Source organism: Equus przewalskii, chromosome 17 (assembly GCF_037783145.1).
Source record: "Equus przewalskii isolate Varuska chromosome 17, EquPr2, whole genome shotgun sequence".
Taxonomy (NCBI): Eukaryota; Metazoa; Chordata; class Mammalia; order Perissodactyla; family Equidae; genus Equus; species Equus przewalskii.
Genome location: NC_091847.1, coordinates 30,758,007 through 30,773,607, shown reverse-complemented (window position 1 = coordinate 30,773,607; position 15,601 = coordinate 30,758,007). Strand labels below are relative to the sequence as shown.

The 15,601-nt window shown below is 35.6% G+C and overlaps 1 protein-coding gene across 2 annotated transcripts in view; it reads right to left on the bottom strand.

The window, feature by feature from the left end:
- Positions 1-15,601, bottom strand: part of EPC2 (enhancer of polycomb homolog 2) — a 129,811-nt gene that overhangs the window by 54,942 nt on the left and 59,268 nt on the right. The gene's annotated exons all lie outside the window — the stretch shown is intronic.

Here is a 15,601-nt window from a genome sequence, read left to right as displayed (position 1 = left end):
CTCGTGTTGGTGGAAAAACACCAGGTGGGGGAGAAAATTATATAACTAAACATGGTTACTCAAGCAATATTTACTAAAGTAAAAATCTCACTGTAATAAAATAAAATTTGGGTAACTTTCATTTTTAGAAAGTTTTTCCTTATTCCTGGAATCCATTTTGAATTTTCTCCCTCTCTCCTCTCCCTGTCACCTTTTTCTCCTTCTAGTATACTACTACTGGGGTCATATTAAAAGAACAAAACAAAAAAGTAAGTTAAGGTGAAGATCAGACATACTAGTTTACATGTTAATATAAATAATAGAAAGTTACATAATTTAGAGCTGGAAACACCTTATCTTACAGATAAGAAAACTGTGAGAAATTAAGAACCTTGGTAAGTTGAGCACAGGTTTCAGGGTCTCGACTCATAGAGCTCAGTACTTTTCCACTCCACCACACAGACACTAAGTTAAACCCTTCTAATCATAACAGCAGTAATAAACAATTCTTTGACTGTCAAAGGGAGCAAAAATATCAATAAATCAAAAGACTGTTTTTCTTTAATTTAGGACTTAAATGTTTAAGCTTATAAATTACATTTAATAACCAAAGATAAAAAATAAATAGTTGACTAAAATATGTGTAAAACAAGTTATGTGAACTTAGTGCATCAGGCACTCAAGAATTTGTTAAAAACAAACATTAAAAATTAAAAAGAGAACAAACTTGGAGCTGGCCCAGTGATGTAGTGGTTAAGTTTGTGTGCGCTGCTTCAGCAGCCCAGCATTCGTAGCTTCACATTCCGGGTGCAGACCTACACATCACTCATCAAGCCAAGTTGTGGCAGTGTCCCACATACAAAATAGAGGAAGACTGGCATGGACATTAGCTCAGGGACAATCTTCCTCAAGCAAAAATAGGAAGATTGGCAACAGATGTTAGCTCTGGGCCAATCTTCCTCACCAAAAAAAAAAAAAAAAAAAAAAGGGAGAACAAATTCTAACGTAGTTTCCTCTTAAAGTTATTTCACACCAAGAAAATTTGCAGTATTTACCAACGAATTATCAATAGTAATTTTTTTAATGTATAAAGAAGCAACATCCATCTTTATACAAAGCCCCCACTTTCACGCATCTTTAACTTTTCTAAATGTTTACTCTATTTGCCAATATCCAGTCCCTTTGATGTAAGCAATAAAATAAGACAGAAGCACAGATGCATTTTGTTTGAAAGGTTCTTCTTTAAAAGTATTAATAATAGCACTTTCTAAGACTGTCATTCACTTAAGAACTTGCTGGTCTATCTCCTCTTCCAACTTCTCATTTCCTTTCTTACACAACTTTCCAAAATTATGTTTACTAATCCAATTAACCCAAGGACAATGAACACTAACTGTACTTCAAGTACAACATGTATAACAAGATCCCTTCTAAATTAGCACAGATATCAATACCATCAGGTATAGAGAAAGTGGATGCAAGGGCTTTCCAGACAGAGTGAGTAGGAGAAGGAAAGACAGGGAATACACTTAACGATAAATTACCAATTATGAGTATGGATAGGAGGCTATACGGTCCAAATCCACCTTCAAACAGTAGAACAAAAATTCAATACCATATGGCCATGGAAATTGTATTCACATGTATAAAATGTGTATTATTTTTTAAAAAAGCAGAGTTGAACAGTTTTACAAGTCTAGCATCAGCAATGGTATTATATATCTAAATCTCAGTTAAATGGAACCTAGTGCACACTAAAGTGGGCTCTGACTAGGTAGACTTATAAACTAGGAAGCAGCTCAAATAAAACATCTTCCTGAGCTCCCATACACTTCATAACCCTAAGGCAGTCCTGGAATCTGACAAAGGCTCAGAAGACTCTCCTTGCCATGAATATCATCAAAACCTTTAAAACAGTGTTTCTCAAACTTTAGCATTCACCACAATCATCTGGATAGCTTGTTAAAACACAGATTACTGAGTTTGATCACCAGTTTCTGATCCAGTAAATCTGGAGAGGGATTGTGAATTTGCATTTCTAGGAAATTCCCAAGTAATGTTGGACATTCTGAAAACCCTGATCTAAACTCAAACCTTCACTCTTAAAAATACTATAAACTTTATTTATGCCTAACATGAAATACACTGAACTTCTAAAATTTGTAAATCTTTAAGATCCTCAGGCTTCAAATAACTTTCCAAGATAGTTAATGACAAGCTAGTGTATCCCAAAGTTCAGAGAGCAACTCAAGCACTATCTCCTCTGCTTGGAGCTCTCCAAGGTTCTGATAGCCTACAAGTGTAGCAGTTTTCCACGTTGCACCAAGAGATCAGGAATGTTGATACAGCCTGGACTCTTGACTTTGATTCTCTGAGATTTCCTACAATTATAAGACTTGGCCAGAGACCTTACTTACACTCCCTCCCCAATGTACAAATAAAGGAAGTGAAGTGCAGAAGAATCCAAAGCCACCTTCTACAAGATTACATAGTAATCCAAGTCCCTCTACTGACTAATTTATTCTAAGTGAAGTTCAAGGTTAACACAGTAATGTGCCACATAACGACATTTCAGGCAACAATGGACCACATATACAATGGTGGTCCCATAACATTAATACCATATAGCCTAGGTGTGTAGTAGGCTATAGTATTTAGGTTTGTTAAGTACACTCTGTGAAGCCCGCACAATGACAAAACCGCCTAGTGACACATTTCTCAGAACATGTCCCCATTGTTAAATGATGCATGACTTCACTATAAACAGGATTATTCTTAGTCTTTTTGCTCACTAGCTAACTAACTACATTCCTCTCCCATTTTGAAGAATTCACATTTATATAAATAAGCATTACCAGCCAAAAGTAACAGCAATGACGACAACTGTGGGAACCAAAGACCACAAGAATAAGTGGATACGAGAATGAGTGGTAAGTGGACTCTCTGAACCTTTCAGGGAGAGATTTCATCATTAGAAAGGGGATAGAGCCTAATGATATTAGACAGAACCTAAGGGATGTGATAGTGATTAAAAGAAAAAACCCAGGTGTATAAAGATAATGATCCTTTTAGTCTCCAATTTTGCTTTTTCTTTGCCACCTTCAAATTTTTCCTTTTTTTTTAAAGATTGGCACCTGAGCTAATATCTGTTGCCAATCTTATTTTTTTTTCTTCCTCTTATTCTCTCCAAAGCCCCCCAGTACATAGTTGTATATTCTAGTTGTAGGTCCTTCTAGTTGCGCTATGTGGGACGCTGCCTTAGCATGGCCTGATGAGTGGTGCTATGTCCACACCCAGGATCCAAACCGGTGAAACCCTGAGCCACCGAAGCAGAGTGTGTGAACTTAACCACTCAGCCACGGGCTGGCACCCCTCCTTTTTGTTTTTTAACAACCCAATAGACAACAGTAACAGTTCAGGAGAGAAAAATGCTAATGGCTCTCAAACTTATGAAAAGACATTCAATCTCATTCACAATAAGAAACCCAAATTAAAACCACACTGAGAGAAATCAGAGTAAAGGCTAGATTTTAGTTAATAATAATGTACCAATATCAGTTTCTTAGTTTTGACACAGTTGCCACAGTAATGCATGATGATAACAGAGGGAACTGAAACTGGATGAGAAGTATACAGGAACACTCTATATTACCTTTGCGACTTTTCTGTAAATCTAAAACTTTTCCAAAATAAAAGGTTTATTTAAAAAAATACTACACTCAGGTATATCATCTCACCTAACAGACTGGAAAAATTCAAAAGGAGATTTTGACCAGGCTATGGGGAAACAGGCACTCTCATAGACTGCTAGTGGAAGTACAAAATGGACAACTCCTGTAGAAGGCAATTTGGCAATTTCGGTAAGAAATAGATATAATTGCACCTTTATGAAATTCCGTATGTTCATAGTTATTCACTGTAGCACTACTTGTAATATAGAAGACTGGAAACAATCCAAGTTTCCTGCTATGGGAAACTAGATAATAAACTGGCACATCCAAACGCAATGGACTACTATCCAGCAGTAAAAAAAGAATGAGGACATACTCTACATGCTGATATGGGATAATTTCCAGACTATACGCTTATCAGAAAAAAAAAAAAAAGCAACGTGCCAAAAAGTACATATAGTATGCTAACTTTTGTGTAGGAGGTGGTATAAACTATAAATTCCTATGTGCCTGAATTTGCCTAACAAAACCCAAAAAGAATACAAGGACTAATAAAAGTGGTTACTTATAGGAAGAGGGTGACTGGAGTGGAGGGTGGACAGTGATGAGCTTGTTTTTACCTTCTTTTTATTTTGGAATCATCTGAATGCATTATCTATTTAAAAATAAAATCATGTTACTTTGTGAATCTAAAACCAATTTTACGTTTTAAAAAAATATTCCGGGTCAGCAATCCCTATGTACTATCAGACTCTCTACCACTTTCTGTCCAAATCTTGTATCTTACCTATTTATTCTCAACCAATCATTCAACAAATAGAGAATGAGAGTAAAAAGCTTCATTTAAATATCTGGGTGCAGGTAGTATTTTAACTTAAGCAGTACAAACTAATTCTACATTACATATTATATACACAAGAATATACATTCTAGTAATACCTAATAGTGGAAAATAATAAATAAGTCATATCTCTATAGCCTACTACAAGGTCAGGAACTTGAGAAATTAAATAACAGTATTCTTATAAACAGATTTGTTTTAATGTTAGCAAAGTATTAAATGGACAAGGAAATAAACTCGTGTCACTTAACGACAGAGATATGTTCTGAGAAATGCATCATCAGGTGATTCTGTCATTGTGTGAACATCATAGAGTGCACTTACACAAACCTAGATGGTATAGCCTACTGCACACCTAGGCTATATGGTCCTAATCATATGGGACCACTGTCATACATGTGGTCTGTCGTTGACCAAAATATCATCATGCAACACATGACTATTTACAGAAAATCTAAGAAAGATTTGAAATAGGAATCCTAATAGATCTAAAAAAATCCAAACATATAAAACATAAATTGGAGGGTAATGAATAATTTCCTTTACTAAAGAGTCTCTTGGCTAAAGAAAACTTCACCAAATGTTCTTTTCAAAAACAAGCCCTACTGAGGACATAAAACACTTCATTTAAAAACATACATTTTAGATTTCAAAACATATTACATTTCCACAATAATCAAATCCATGTGGACAGAAGACATATAGACCAATGGAACAAAGAGCTAAGAAATACACCCTCATATTTATGACCAAATGATCAAAAAGGGTGCCAAGACTACACAATGGAGAAAGGATAGTCTGCTCAACAAATGGATTTGGGAAAATTAGAAATCCACATGCAAAAGAATAAAGATGGACCCTGATCTTACATCATACACAAATATTAACTCAAAATAAATTAAAGACCTAAACATAAGACCCGTAACTATAAAACTCCTAGAAGAAGAAAAAGCGGAAAAGCTTCATGACATTGGGTTTGGCTATGATTTCTTGGATAGGACATCAACAGCACAGGCAACAAAAACAAAAATAAATGGGACTGTGTCAAACTTAAAAACTTCTGTATAGGAAAGGAAACAAGAGAGTAAAACGGTAACCTACAGAATGGGAGAAAATATTTGCAAATCATATATCTGATAAGGGATTAAATATCCAGAGCATATGCAGAACTCCTACATCTTAAGAACAAAAAAATCCTTAATCCGAATAAAAAAATGGGCTAAGGACTTGAATAGACATTTCTCCAAAGAAGACAAACAAATAACCAAGAAGCATATGAAAAGATGCTCAACATAACTAATCATTAGGGAATTACAAATCAAAAGTACAATGAGATATCACCTCACCCTCATTAGGATGGCCATTACAAAAAAAAAAAAACCTCAAAAAACAAAACAATTACACTTGTAGGTATGAATGTGGAGAAATTGGAACCTCTGTGCACTGTTGTCAGGATGGTAAAATAGTGCAGCCACTGTGGCAAACAATATGGAGGTTCCTCAAAAATTAAAAATAGAACTACCATGTGATCCAGCAATCACACTTCTGGGTATATATTCTAAAGAACTGAAAAGAAGATCTCAAAGAGATAAGTGAATATTCATGTTCACTGCAATATTATTTACAACAGGCAAGATGTGGAAGCAACCTAAATGTCCATCAAAAGATGAATGGATAAACAAAATTATTATTTATAATACACTGAAATATTATTCAGCCTTAAAAAAGTAGGAAATGTTGTCATATTCTACAACATGGATAAATCCTGGAGGATATCACGCTAAGTGAAATAAGTCAATCACAAAAAGACATATATCACATGATTCCACTTATATGAGGTAGCTAAAGTAGTCACAGAAACAAAAAGTACAACAGTGGTTGCCAGGGGTTTGGGGGAGGGTGTAACAGGGAGTTGTTCAATGGGTATAGAGTTTCGGTCATGCAAAATGAAAAAGTTCTAGAGATCTGTAGTACAACAATGTGCATACTGTTAACAATACTGTTATGTACACTTAAAAATAGTTAAGAGAGAACATTTGTTATGTGGTTTTTATCACAATAAAACAATAACAACAAAACCCCATTGTAACCTGAATCAAGTCATCAGGAAACAGGCAAAACCAAATTGAGGAACAGTCTACAAAATAATTGGCCTGTACTCAAAAATGTTGGTCCACAAAGCACCAAAAGACTTAGAAATAGCCCAAGAGATGTGACAAGTGAATGCAACACATCATCTGGAGTTTTCCTTCACTATAAAGAATATTATTGGGACAATTATTAAAATATAAATGAGGTGAACAAATTGGATAATTGTATTATATCACTGGAAATTTACTGATTTTGATAACTATGCTGTGGTTACGAAAGAGAATGTATTTTTAAGAAACAAACATTAAAGTACTCAGAGATAAATGAGCATGACATCTGTAACTTACTCTAAAAAGGTTCAGAACAAAAATAATATGGAGGAGGAAAGTGAGAGAGAGGACTGAGAGAGAGTGTGGGAGTAAGGAGAAAGAGAGAGGGAAAGAGAGAGAAAGCAAGTATTATGAAATGTTAACAGCTAGGGAATCATAGAAAAGGGCATACAGTCATGCATCGCTTAACAACAGGGATACATTCTGAGAAATGAGTTGTTAGGTGATTTCGTTGTTGTGCAAACATCATGGAGTGTACTTAAATAAACCCAGATAGTATAGCCTACTACATACCTAGGCTATATGGTACTAAGTTTATGGGACCACTGTCATATATGCAGTCCATCGTTGACAGAAACGTTGTTATATGGCACATGACTGTATATATATGTATATGTGTATATGTGTGTGTGTGCATTTAAGTGCAACTTTCTCAGAACCCATCTCCTGTATTCTAACATAAATCCAAGCCAGTTCTAAGATACAGATGCCTAAAATAGCTGTTCCCAAAAATTAAATTCTATATTCCTTATGGATCAGAAAATTCATAAATATTTCAATTTGCTTATTTCAATGCCATATATCAGGTATTACCAGAACAGGGCCAGACAAAGAAATCAAAGAGATAGTAATCAAAGAGATGAAAAAATAACTGTCTAATAAAGTAATACAATTAATTATAATATAAAGTGATTAGATGCCTCATGAAGAGGGGGTAAATTTGCAGCTAGCAACTCACTACCTATATATAATCTTATTCCTCTGGTGCCATCCATGTTCTCTTCAAAACAACCTATCTGACATAATTCCAGATCCTTCAGCAATAAGATTTCTGAATTCCCAATATAACATCTTGGCCAACAGTTCCTGATTCAATAACCTTAATGCCTAAAAATTCACTAGAGTTGTGTCCAGAACGAGCAGCCAAGTAACTATCAGCTACTACAGAGAACATGAAATTCTTGACTGAGGCTGAGATAAAAAAAAAAATTATATCATCAAAACTAGGCCCTAAACATAGTAGGCCAACTAACACTGACAAATGAACAAATAAGCTGCAATCAAATATTTTCCAATTCTTAAAAAACTGTGTTAAAAATGTTACATTTCAGAACACAATATAAAACCTACTCAGACCATTTTGCCTTCACTGAGGTGAAGAAAAAAAGTGAGAGTTTAAGGGGCTCTGATGACTCATGAGTAAGCAATGATCTTAAATCCTCAAGGAGTATATCCAAAGAGAAAGCACTTAGGAAACTCTTCTCTGAAACTGCCTTCAAAACAAGATTATAAATGATATAAAACAGTCTAATATTTTGTAGCCAAAATTTTCTCTTAAACCAAAATATCTAAGTAACTGACCACACCTGGCTCTGAAGGGTTTTCCAAAATTAACTAAAGCACAGTTTATTAAAAAGCAATATTTACTACTATTGCAGACATTTAAAAACATAGACAATAAAAAATTCCAAAAGAATAGATTTAACATTTTTTCATATACTTCTGAGAATTAAGAAGACAAAGCCACAGATACAAGCAGTGTTACCAAAAATAGCCCCTCCAAAAAAATTAACAATCTGTTTCAATCAGAAGAAATTTGTTAAGCTATTATATATCAATTTCAATAAAATGAGCAACCAATACAAAACAATGAAGACAATGACACGGTTAAAAATCTAAACACTAAGTGAAAAAAGGTTGAAAACGAAATTATATATGGACTTCCAGTTTCCAGGCAGACAGGAGGCGCTTAGCAGTGGCCACTCCATCCTAACAAGTAGAAGTCAAACAAACTGAAAAATCAACAACTCTTTTACATCCATTAGAGAAGTGAGGTCACAGGGCAAATAGTTGCCCCCAAAACTGAAGAGACAGGCAGGTAAAGACGGAGAATCAGAATCTGCCAGAACAGAAACTCACTAGGAGAAACCTCCCCAGGAACCAGTGCCAAGGTAGGAAAGCTGAATTGTAAGCAACGAATTGCTAGATGCCCAGCATAGCCAAGTACGAGTGATGAAAGCTTCAGGGGGATCCAGTCACAAGGAGGCCCCACAACTTGGTGAGTTTTACCTCAAGGAACTCTACCAGGTCCTCAAAGTGAATATCAGAGAAAAATGCCCTCTTGCTTCAGGCAGGAAGAGGGAAAACAGAGCCATTTTGAAATATTCCAAAGCACTGTTTTTCTCAACAAGGCCTGCACTGAGGAGAAACTGTTCTACCAGAGCTTAAGCTTCCGGGATTTCATCAGAGTCTAAGTGACCTGGGGGAAAGGAAATACCCAACTCCAGCCCCTTCTAGCCATCCTGTCCCACATAAGGTGGGGAGAAAACTGAAAAGCACTGGTGAAGTTCATAGTCCAGGAAGAGGGGCTCACCACAAGACTGAGACCTAATCGTAAGACTACAGAATGTTTCCCTTCCCCTGACACCTTACCACTACCTCACTAAAATCCTATTTCCCTCAGTTACTTTTACCCAGTACACCATGTCCGCTTTTCAACAAAAAATTACAAGGCGTAATAAGATGAAAAAACACAGTGTGAGGAGACTGAACAAAACATCAGGACCAGAAACAGATATGGCAGGAATGTTGGAATTATCAGATTATAAATTTTTTAAAAACTATGATTAACATGGTAAAGTCTTTAAAGGAAAAACTAAAAAAAACATTGTTAACAGAAATGAAAAATGCCTTTGATGGGCTCATTAGTAGACTGGACATGACTGAGGAAAGAATCTCTGGGCTTGACAATATGACAGCAGAAACGTCCAAAACTGAAAAGTAAAGAAAAAAAGAATGAAAAAAATAGAACAGAATATCCAAGAACTGTGGGACAACTACAAAAGATTTAATATACACATAATACAATTAACATAGGGAAAAGACAGAAGGGAATAGCAGCAATATCTGAAGTAATAATAACTGAGAATTTCCCCCAAATTAATGTCAGACAACAAACGACAGATTCAGGAAGCTCAGACAACACCAAGGAGAGAAAACGTCAAAGGTAAAAAGGAAAATCTTACCTAAAGAGAGGAACAAAGATAATTTTATTCAATTCTCCTGAGAAACCACAGAAGCAAGAAGAGAGTGGAGTAAAATAAGTGTTGAAAGAAAAATACCCACCAAACTAAAATTCTGTACCCTATGATGTTATCCTTCAAAGGTGAAGGAAAAATAGATTTTTTCAGACAAAAATTGAGGAAGTCTGTTGCCAGGAGACCTCCCTTACAAGAAATGTTAAAAAATTCTTCAGAGAGAAGGAAAATGATATACATTAGAAACTTTTATCTACATAAAGAAAGGAAGAGCACTGGAGAATGAATAAGTGAAGGTAAGATGAAAACGTTTATTTTTCTTAATTGATCCAACAGATAATAGTTTTACTCAAAATAATAACAGCAACAATGTATTCAATTATGTAGGCTTATGTGTAACTGAAATGAATGACAGCAATGATACAAGGAATAGGAGGGAGAAATTAGAAATATTTTGTTGTTGTAAGATACTTGCACTACCCATAAGTGATATAGTGTTATTTGGAATTGGACTTGGATTATTGGTAAATGTATTGTGCAAACTCTAGGGCAATCACTAAAAAAAGTTAAAAAAAGAGAAGTATAATTGATATACTGAGAAAGGACAGAAAATGAGCAAATAAAATAATCAAAACCACAAAAGGCAGAAAAAGTATGGAAGACAAAAAAAGGAACAAAGAACAAGGGCAACAAAGAGAAAACAGTAACAAACATGGTAGATATTAATTCAACCATATCAATAATCACTTTATATGTCAATGGTCTAAATACATCAAAGAAAAGACAGATTGTCAGAGTGGATCAAAAAACAAGACCCCAGGGCTGGCCAGTGGCATAGCAGTTAAGTTCAGATACTCCACTTTGGTGGCCCAGGGTCTGCGGTTTGGATCCCATGTGCGGACCTATACACCACTCATGAAGCCATGTTGTGGCAGGCATCCCCATATAAAGTAGAGGAAGATGGGCACAGATGTTAGCTCAGGGCCAGTCTTCCTCAGCAAAAAAGAGGACTGGTGGCAGATGTCAGCTCAGGGCTAATCTTTCTCAACAACAACAACAAAAAAACAAGACCCCAACTTCTTATCTACCAAAAAACCTCTACTTCAAATATAAAGACACATATAGATTAAAAGCAAAAGAATGGAGAAAGATACACCTAGCTCACGCTAATCAAAAGGAAGCAGGAGTAGAGCTATATTAATTTCACACAGAGCTGACTTTAGAGCAAGGAAAGTTATCAGAGATAAAGAAGGGCACTATATAATGATAAAGGGGTCGATACTACAAGAAGACATAACAACCTTTAATGTGTATGTGCCTAAAAACTCAGCATCAAAGTATGTGAGACAAAAAAACGATAGAGATGCAAGAAGAAACAGATGAATCCTCTATCACAGCTGGAGACTTTAACACCACTCGAACAGAAATGGACAGATCCAGCAGGCGAAAATCAGTTAAGGACATACACAGGTGAATTCAACAGCACCACCAATCAACTGGATATAACAGACATCTATAGTCTACTTTATCCAACAATAGCAGATTACACATTCTTTTCAATCTCACATGGAACACTGACCAAGATACCACATTCTGGGCCATAGAAAAACACCTTAACAAATTTAAAAGAATAAAAATCGTACAATATCTGCTCTCAGATCACCATGGAATTAAATTAGAAATCAATAACAGAAAGATAGCTGGAAAATCCAAAAATACTTAGAGATTAAACAATACACATAAAAATTTAAAAATATAACTAAATGAAAATGAAATTGCAACTCATTAAAATCTGTGGGAGGCAATGAAGAGAAATTTATAGCATTGAATGCATGTGCTAGAAAAGAAGATCTAAAATCAAAAATATAAACTTTCACTTTAAGAAACTAGAAAAAGAACAGCAAATTAAATCCAAGGTAAGCAGAAGAAACAAAACAGAAGTCAATGAAACTGAAAACAGGAAATCAATAAGAGAAAAATCAACAAAACCAAAAGCCAGTTGTTGAAAAGATCAATAAAATTAGTAAGTTTCTAGCCAACCTAACTAAGAAAAAAGGAGAGAAAACACAATTAGTATATCAGAAAGGAAAGAAATACGGGACAACACTACTGAATCCACGGACATTAGAAGGATAGTTAAAGAGTATTATGAACAACTCTATGCCCACAAATTTGATAACCTTGATGAAATGGACTAATTCCTTGAAAGACATAATCTGCCAAAACCCACAGAAGAAAGAAATATACAATCTGAATAGGCCTATATCTATTAAAGAAATCGAATCAATAATTACTAATAATCTTCCAAACTATAAACACCAGGCCCAGATGGGTTCACTGGATCCCAGGTGTGGACCTACACACCACTTACCAAGCCATGCTGTGGTGGCATCCTACATACAAAATAGAGGAAGACTAGAACAGACGTTAGCTCAGCAACAATCTTTCTCAAGCAAAAAGGGGAAGATTGGCAACAGATGTTTGCTCAGGGCCAATCTTCCTCATTAAAAAGAAAAGAAAAGAAAAGGCATAAAGATTGGGAAGGGAGAAATTAAACCGCCTTTGTTCACAGATGACATGATCTTCTATGCAGAAAATCCAGAAGAAGTGACAAAAAACTCCTGGAACTAAGTGATTATAGCAAGGTTGCAGAACCAAGATTAATATACAGAAATCAATCACTTTCCTATATACTGAACTGAAAAAGAAGAATCTGAAATTAAAAACAATACCATTTACATTAGCACCCCCAAAAATGAAATACTTAGGTATAAATCTAACAAAATATGTAACATATACATATGAGAAAAACTACAAAACTCTGGTGAAACATATCAAAGAACTACTGAATAAATAGATATTCGTGTTCACTGATAAGGCTCAATATTGTTAACAGTCAGTTTTTCCCAACTTGATCTATAAATTCAATACAATCTCAATCAAAACCCCAGCAAGTTATTTTGTGGATATGGACAAATGAATCCTAAAGTTTGAATGGAGAAGCAAAAGGTCCAAAATAGTCAACAGGATATTGAAGCAGAAGAAAAAAGTCAGAAGACTAACTTCAAGACTTACTATGAAGCTCTACTAATTAAGACAGAGTGCTATTGAGAAAAGAATAGACAAAAAGATCAATGGAACAGAATAGAGAGCCCAGAAATAGACCCATACAAATACAGCACTGATCTTTAACAAAGGAGCAAAGGCAGTTCAATGGAAAAAGAACAGAGTTGAAAAGCAACTTTTCAACAAATGATGCTGTAACAACTGGACATCTATGAAAAAAAATGGGGGCCGGCCCCATGGCCAAGTTCACCCACTCCACTTCAGCGGCCCAGGGTTTCGCCAGTTCGGATCCTGGGCACGGACATGGCACTGCTCATCAGGCCACAGTGAGGTGGCGTCTCACATGCCACAACTAGAAGGACCCACAACTAAAACATACAACTATATACTGGGGGGATCTGGGGAGTAAAAAAGCAGGAAAAAGAAAAAAGATTGGCAACAGTTGTTAGCTCAGGTGCCAATCTTTAAAAAAAAAAAAAAATGAATCTAGGCACAGACCTTATATCGTTCACAAAAATTAACTCAAAATGGATCACAGAACTAAATGTAAAATACAATCTATAAAGCTACTAGAAGACAATACAGGAGAAAATCCAGATGATCTTATGTTTGGTGATGAGATTTTAGAAACACCAACAAAAGTGCAATTCACGAGAGAAAAAAATTAAGTTGGACATCATTAAAATTTCAAACTCTTGCTCTATGAAAGATAGTATGAAAAGACAAGCCACAGACAGAGAAAATATTTTCAAAACACATATCTAATAAAGGATTTGTATCCAAAATATACAAAGAACACTTAAAACTCAACAATAAGAAAAACAATCCAATTAAAAAATCTGGACACCTCACCAAGGAAGGTATAAAAATTGCAATTAATCATATAAAAAGGTACTCAGCATCCTAAGTTATTAGGGAACTGCAAGTTAAAATAATGAGACACCATTATACACCTATTAGAATGACTAAAATCCAAAAACTGACAACACCAAACGCTGATGAGGATACAGAGCAACAGGAACACTCATTCACTGCTGGAAGGAATGCAAAATGGTACAGCTACTTTGGAAGTCAGTTTGGCAGTTTCTTACAAAGCTAAACATTGTCTTACCATGAGATGCAGCAATTACACTCCTAGGTATTTATTCAAAGGAGGTGAAAATTCATGTCCAAACAAAAACCTGCAAATATTTAGAACAGTTTTTTTCATAATTGCCCCAAACTGGGGCAACCAAGATGTCCTTCAATAGGTGAATGAATAAACAAACTGTGGTACGTCCATACTATGGAATATTATTCAATGACAAAAAGAAATGAGCTATCAAGGCACAAAAAGACACAGAAGAATCTTAAGTGCACATTGCTAAGTCAAAGAAGCCAGCCTGAAAAACGCATGTACCATATAATTCCACCTATATGACATTTTGGGAAAGGCAAAACTATAAAGAAAGAAATTATAGCAAAAAGACCAGTGGTTGCTAGAGATTTGGGGGGGATGAATAGGTGAAACACAGGCAGTTTTGAGGGTGGTGAAACTATTTTGAGGATAATGTAATGGTGGACCCATGACATGGATATCTTAAAATCTATAAAACTGTACAACACAAACAATGAACAGTAAACTAAACTGTGGACTTCAATTAATGATAAGGTATGACCTGCATTAATTGTAACAAATGTACCACCCTAATGCAAGATATTAATAATAGCGAAAAGCGCGCGCGTGTGTGTGTGTGTGTGTGCGCGCGTGCAGGGGATAGCATATGGAAACTCTCTACACTATCTGCTCAATTTTTTGTAAATCTAAAACTGTTTAAAAAAAACCTATTAATCCAATTAAAAAATGGGCAAGGACCTGAACAGACATTTGCCTAAGGAAGATAAATGAATGGCCAACAGGTACAGGAAAAGGTGTTCAGCATCACTAATCATTAGAGAAATGCAAATCAAAACCTCAATGAGTTATCACCTCAGGCCTGTTAGAATGGCTAGCATCAAAAAGACAAGAGATAACAAATGCTGGTGAGAATGTGGAGAAAAGGGAACTCTTGTGCAGTTGTGGGAATGTAAGTTAGTATAGTCATTATGGAAAACAGTAAAGAAACTCCTCAAAAAATTAAAAATAGAACAACATGATCCAGCAATCCCACTTCTGGGAATATATCCAAAGAAAGGAAAAACTCTATATTAAAGAGATTATCTGCACCCCATGTGCATAGCTGCAGTATTTACAACAGTCAAGACATGGAAACAACCTAAGCGTCCAACTAATGAATAGAAGTAGTTGCGGGCTGTATGTGTGTGTGTGTACACAATGGAACATTATTCAGCCATAAAAAATGAGGAAATCCGAGGGACTGGGCCCGTGGCCGAGTGGTTAAGTTCGTGCGCTCCGCTGCAGGTGGCTCAGTGTTTCGTTGGTTCGAATCCAGGGTGCGGACATGGCAATGCTCATCAAACCACGCTGAGGCAGCGTCCCACATGCCACAACTAGAAGGACCCACAACGAAGAATATACAACTATGTACCAGGGGGCTTTGGGGAGAAAAAGGAAAAAAATAAAATCTTAAAAAAAAAAAAGAGGAA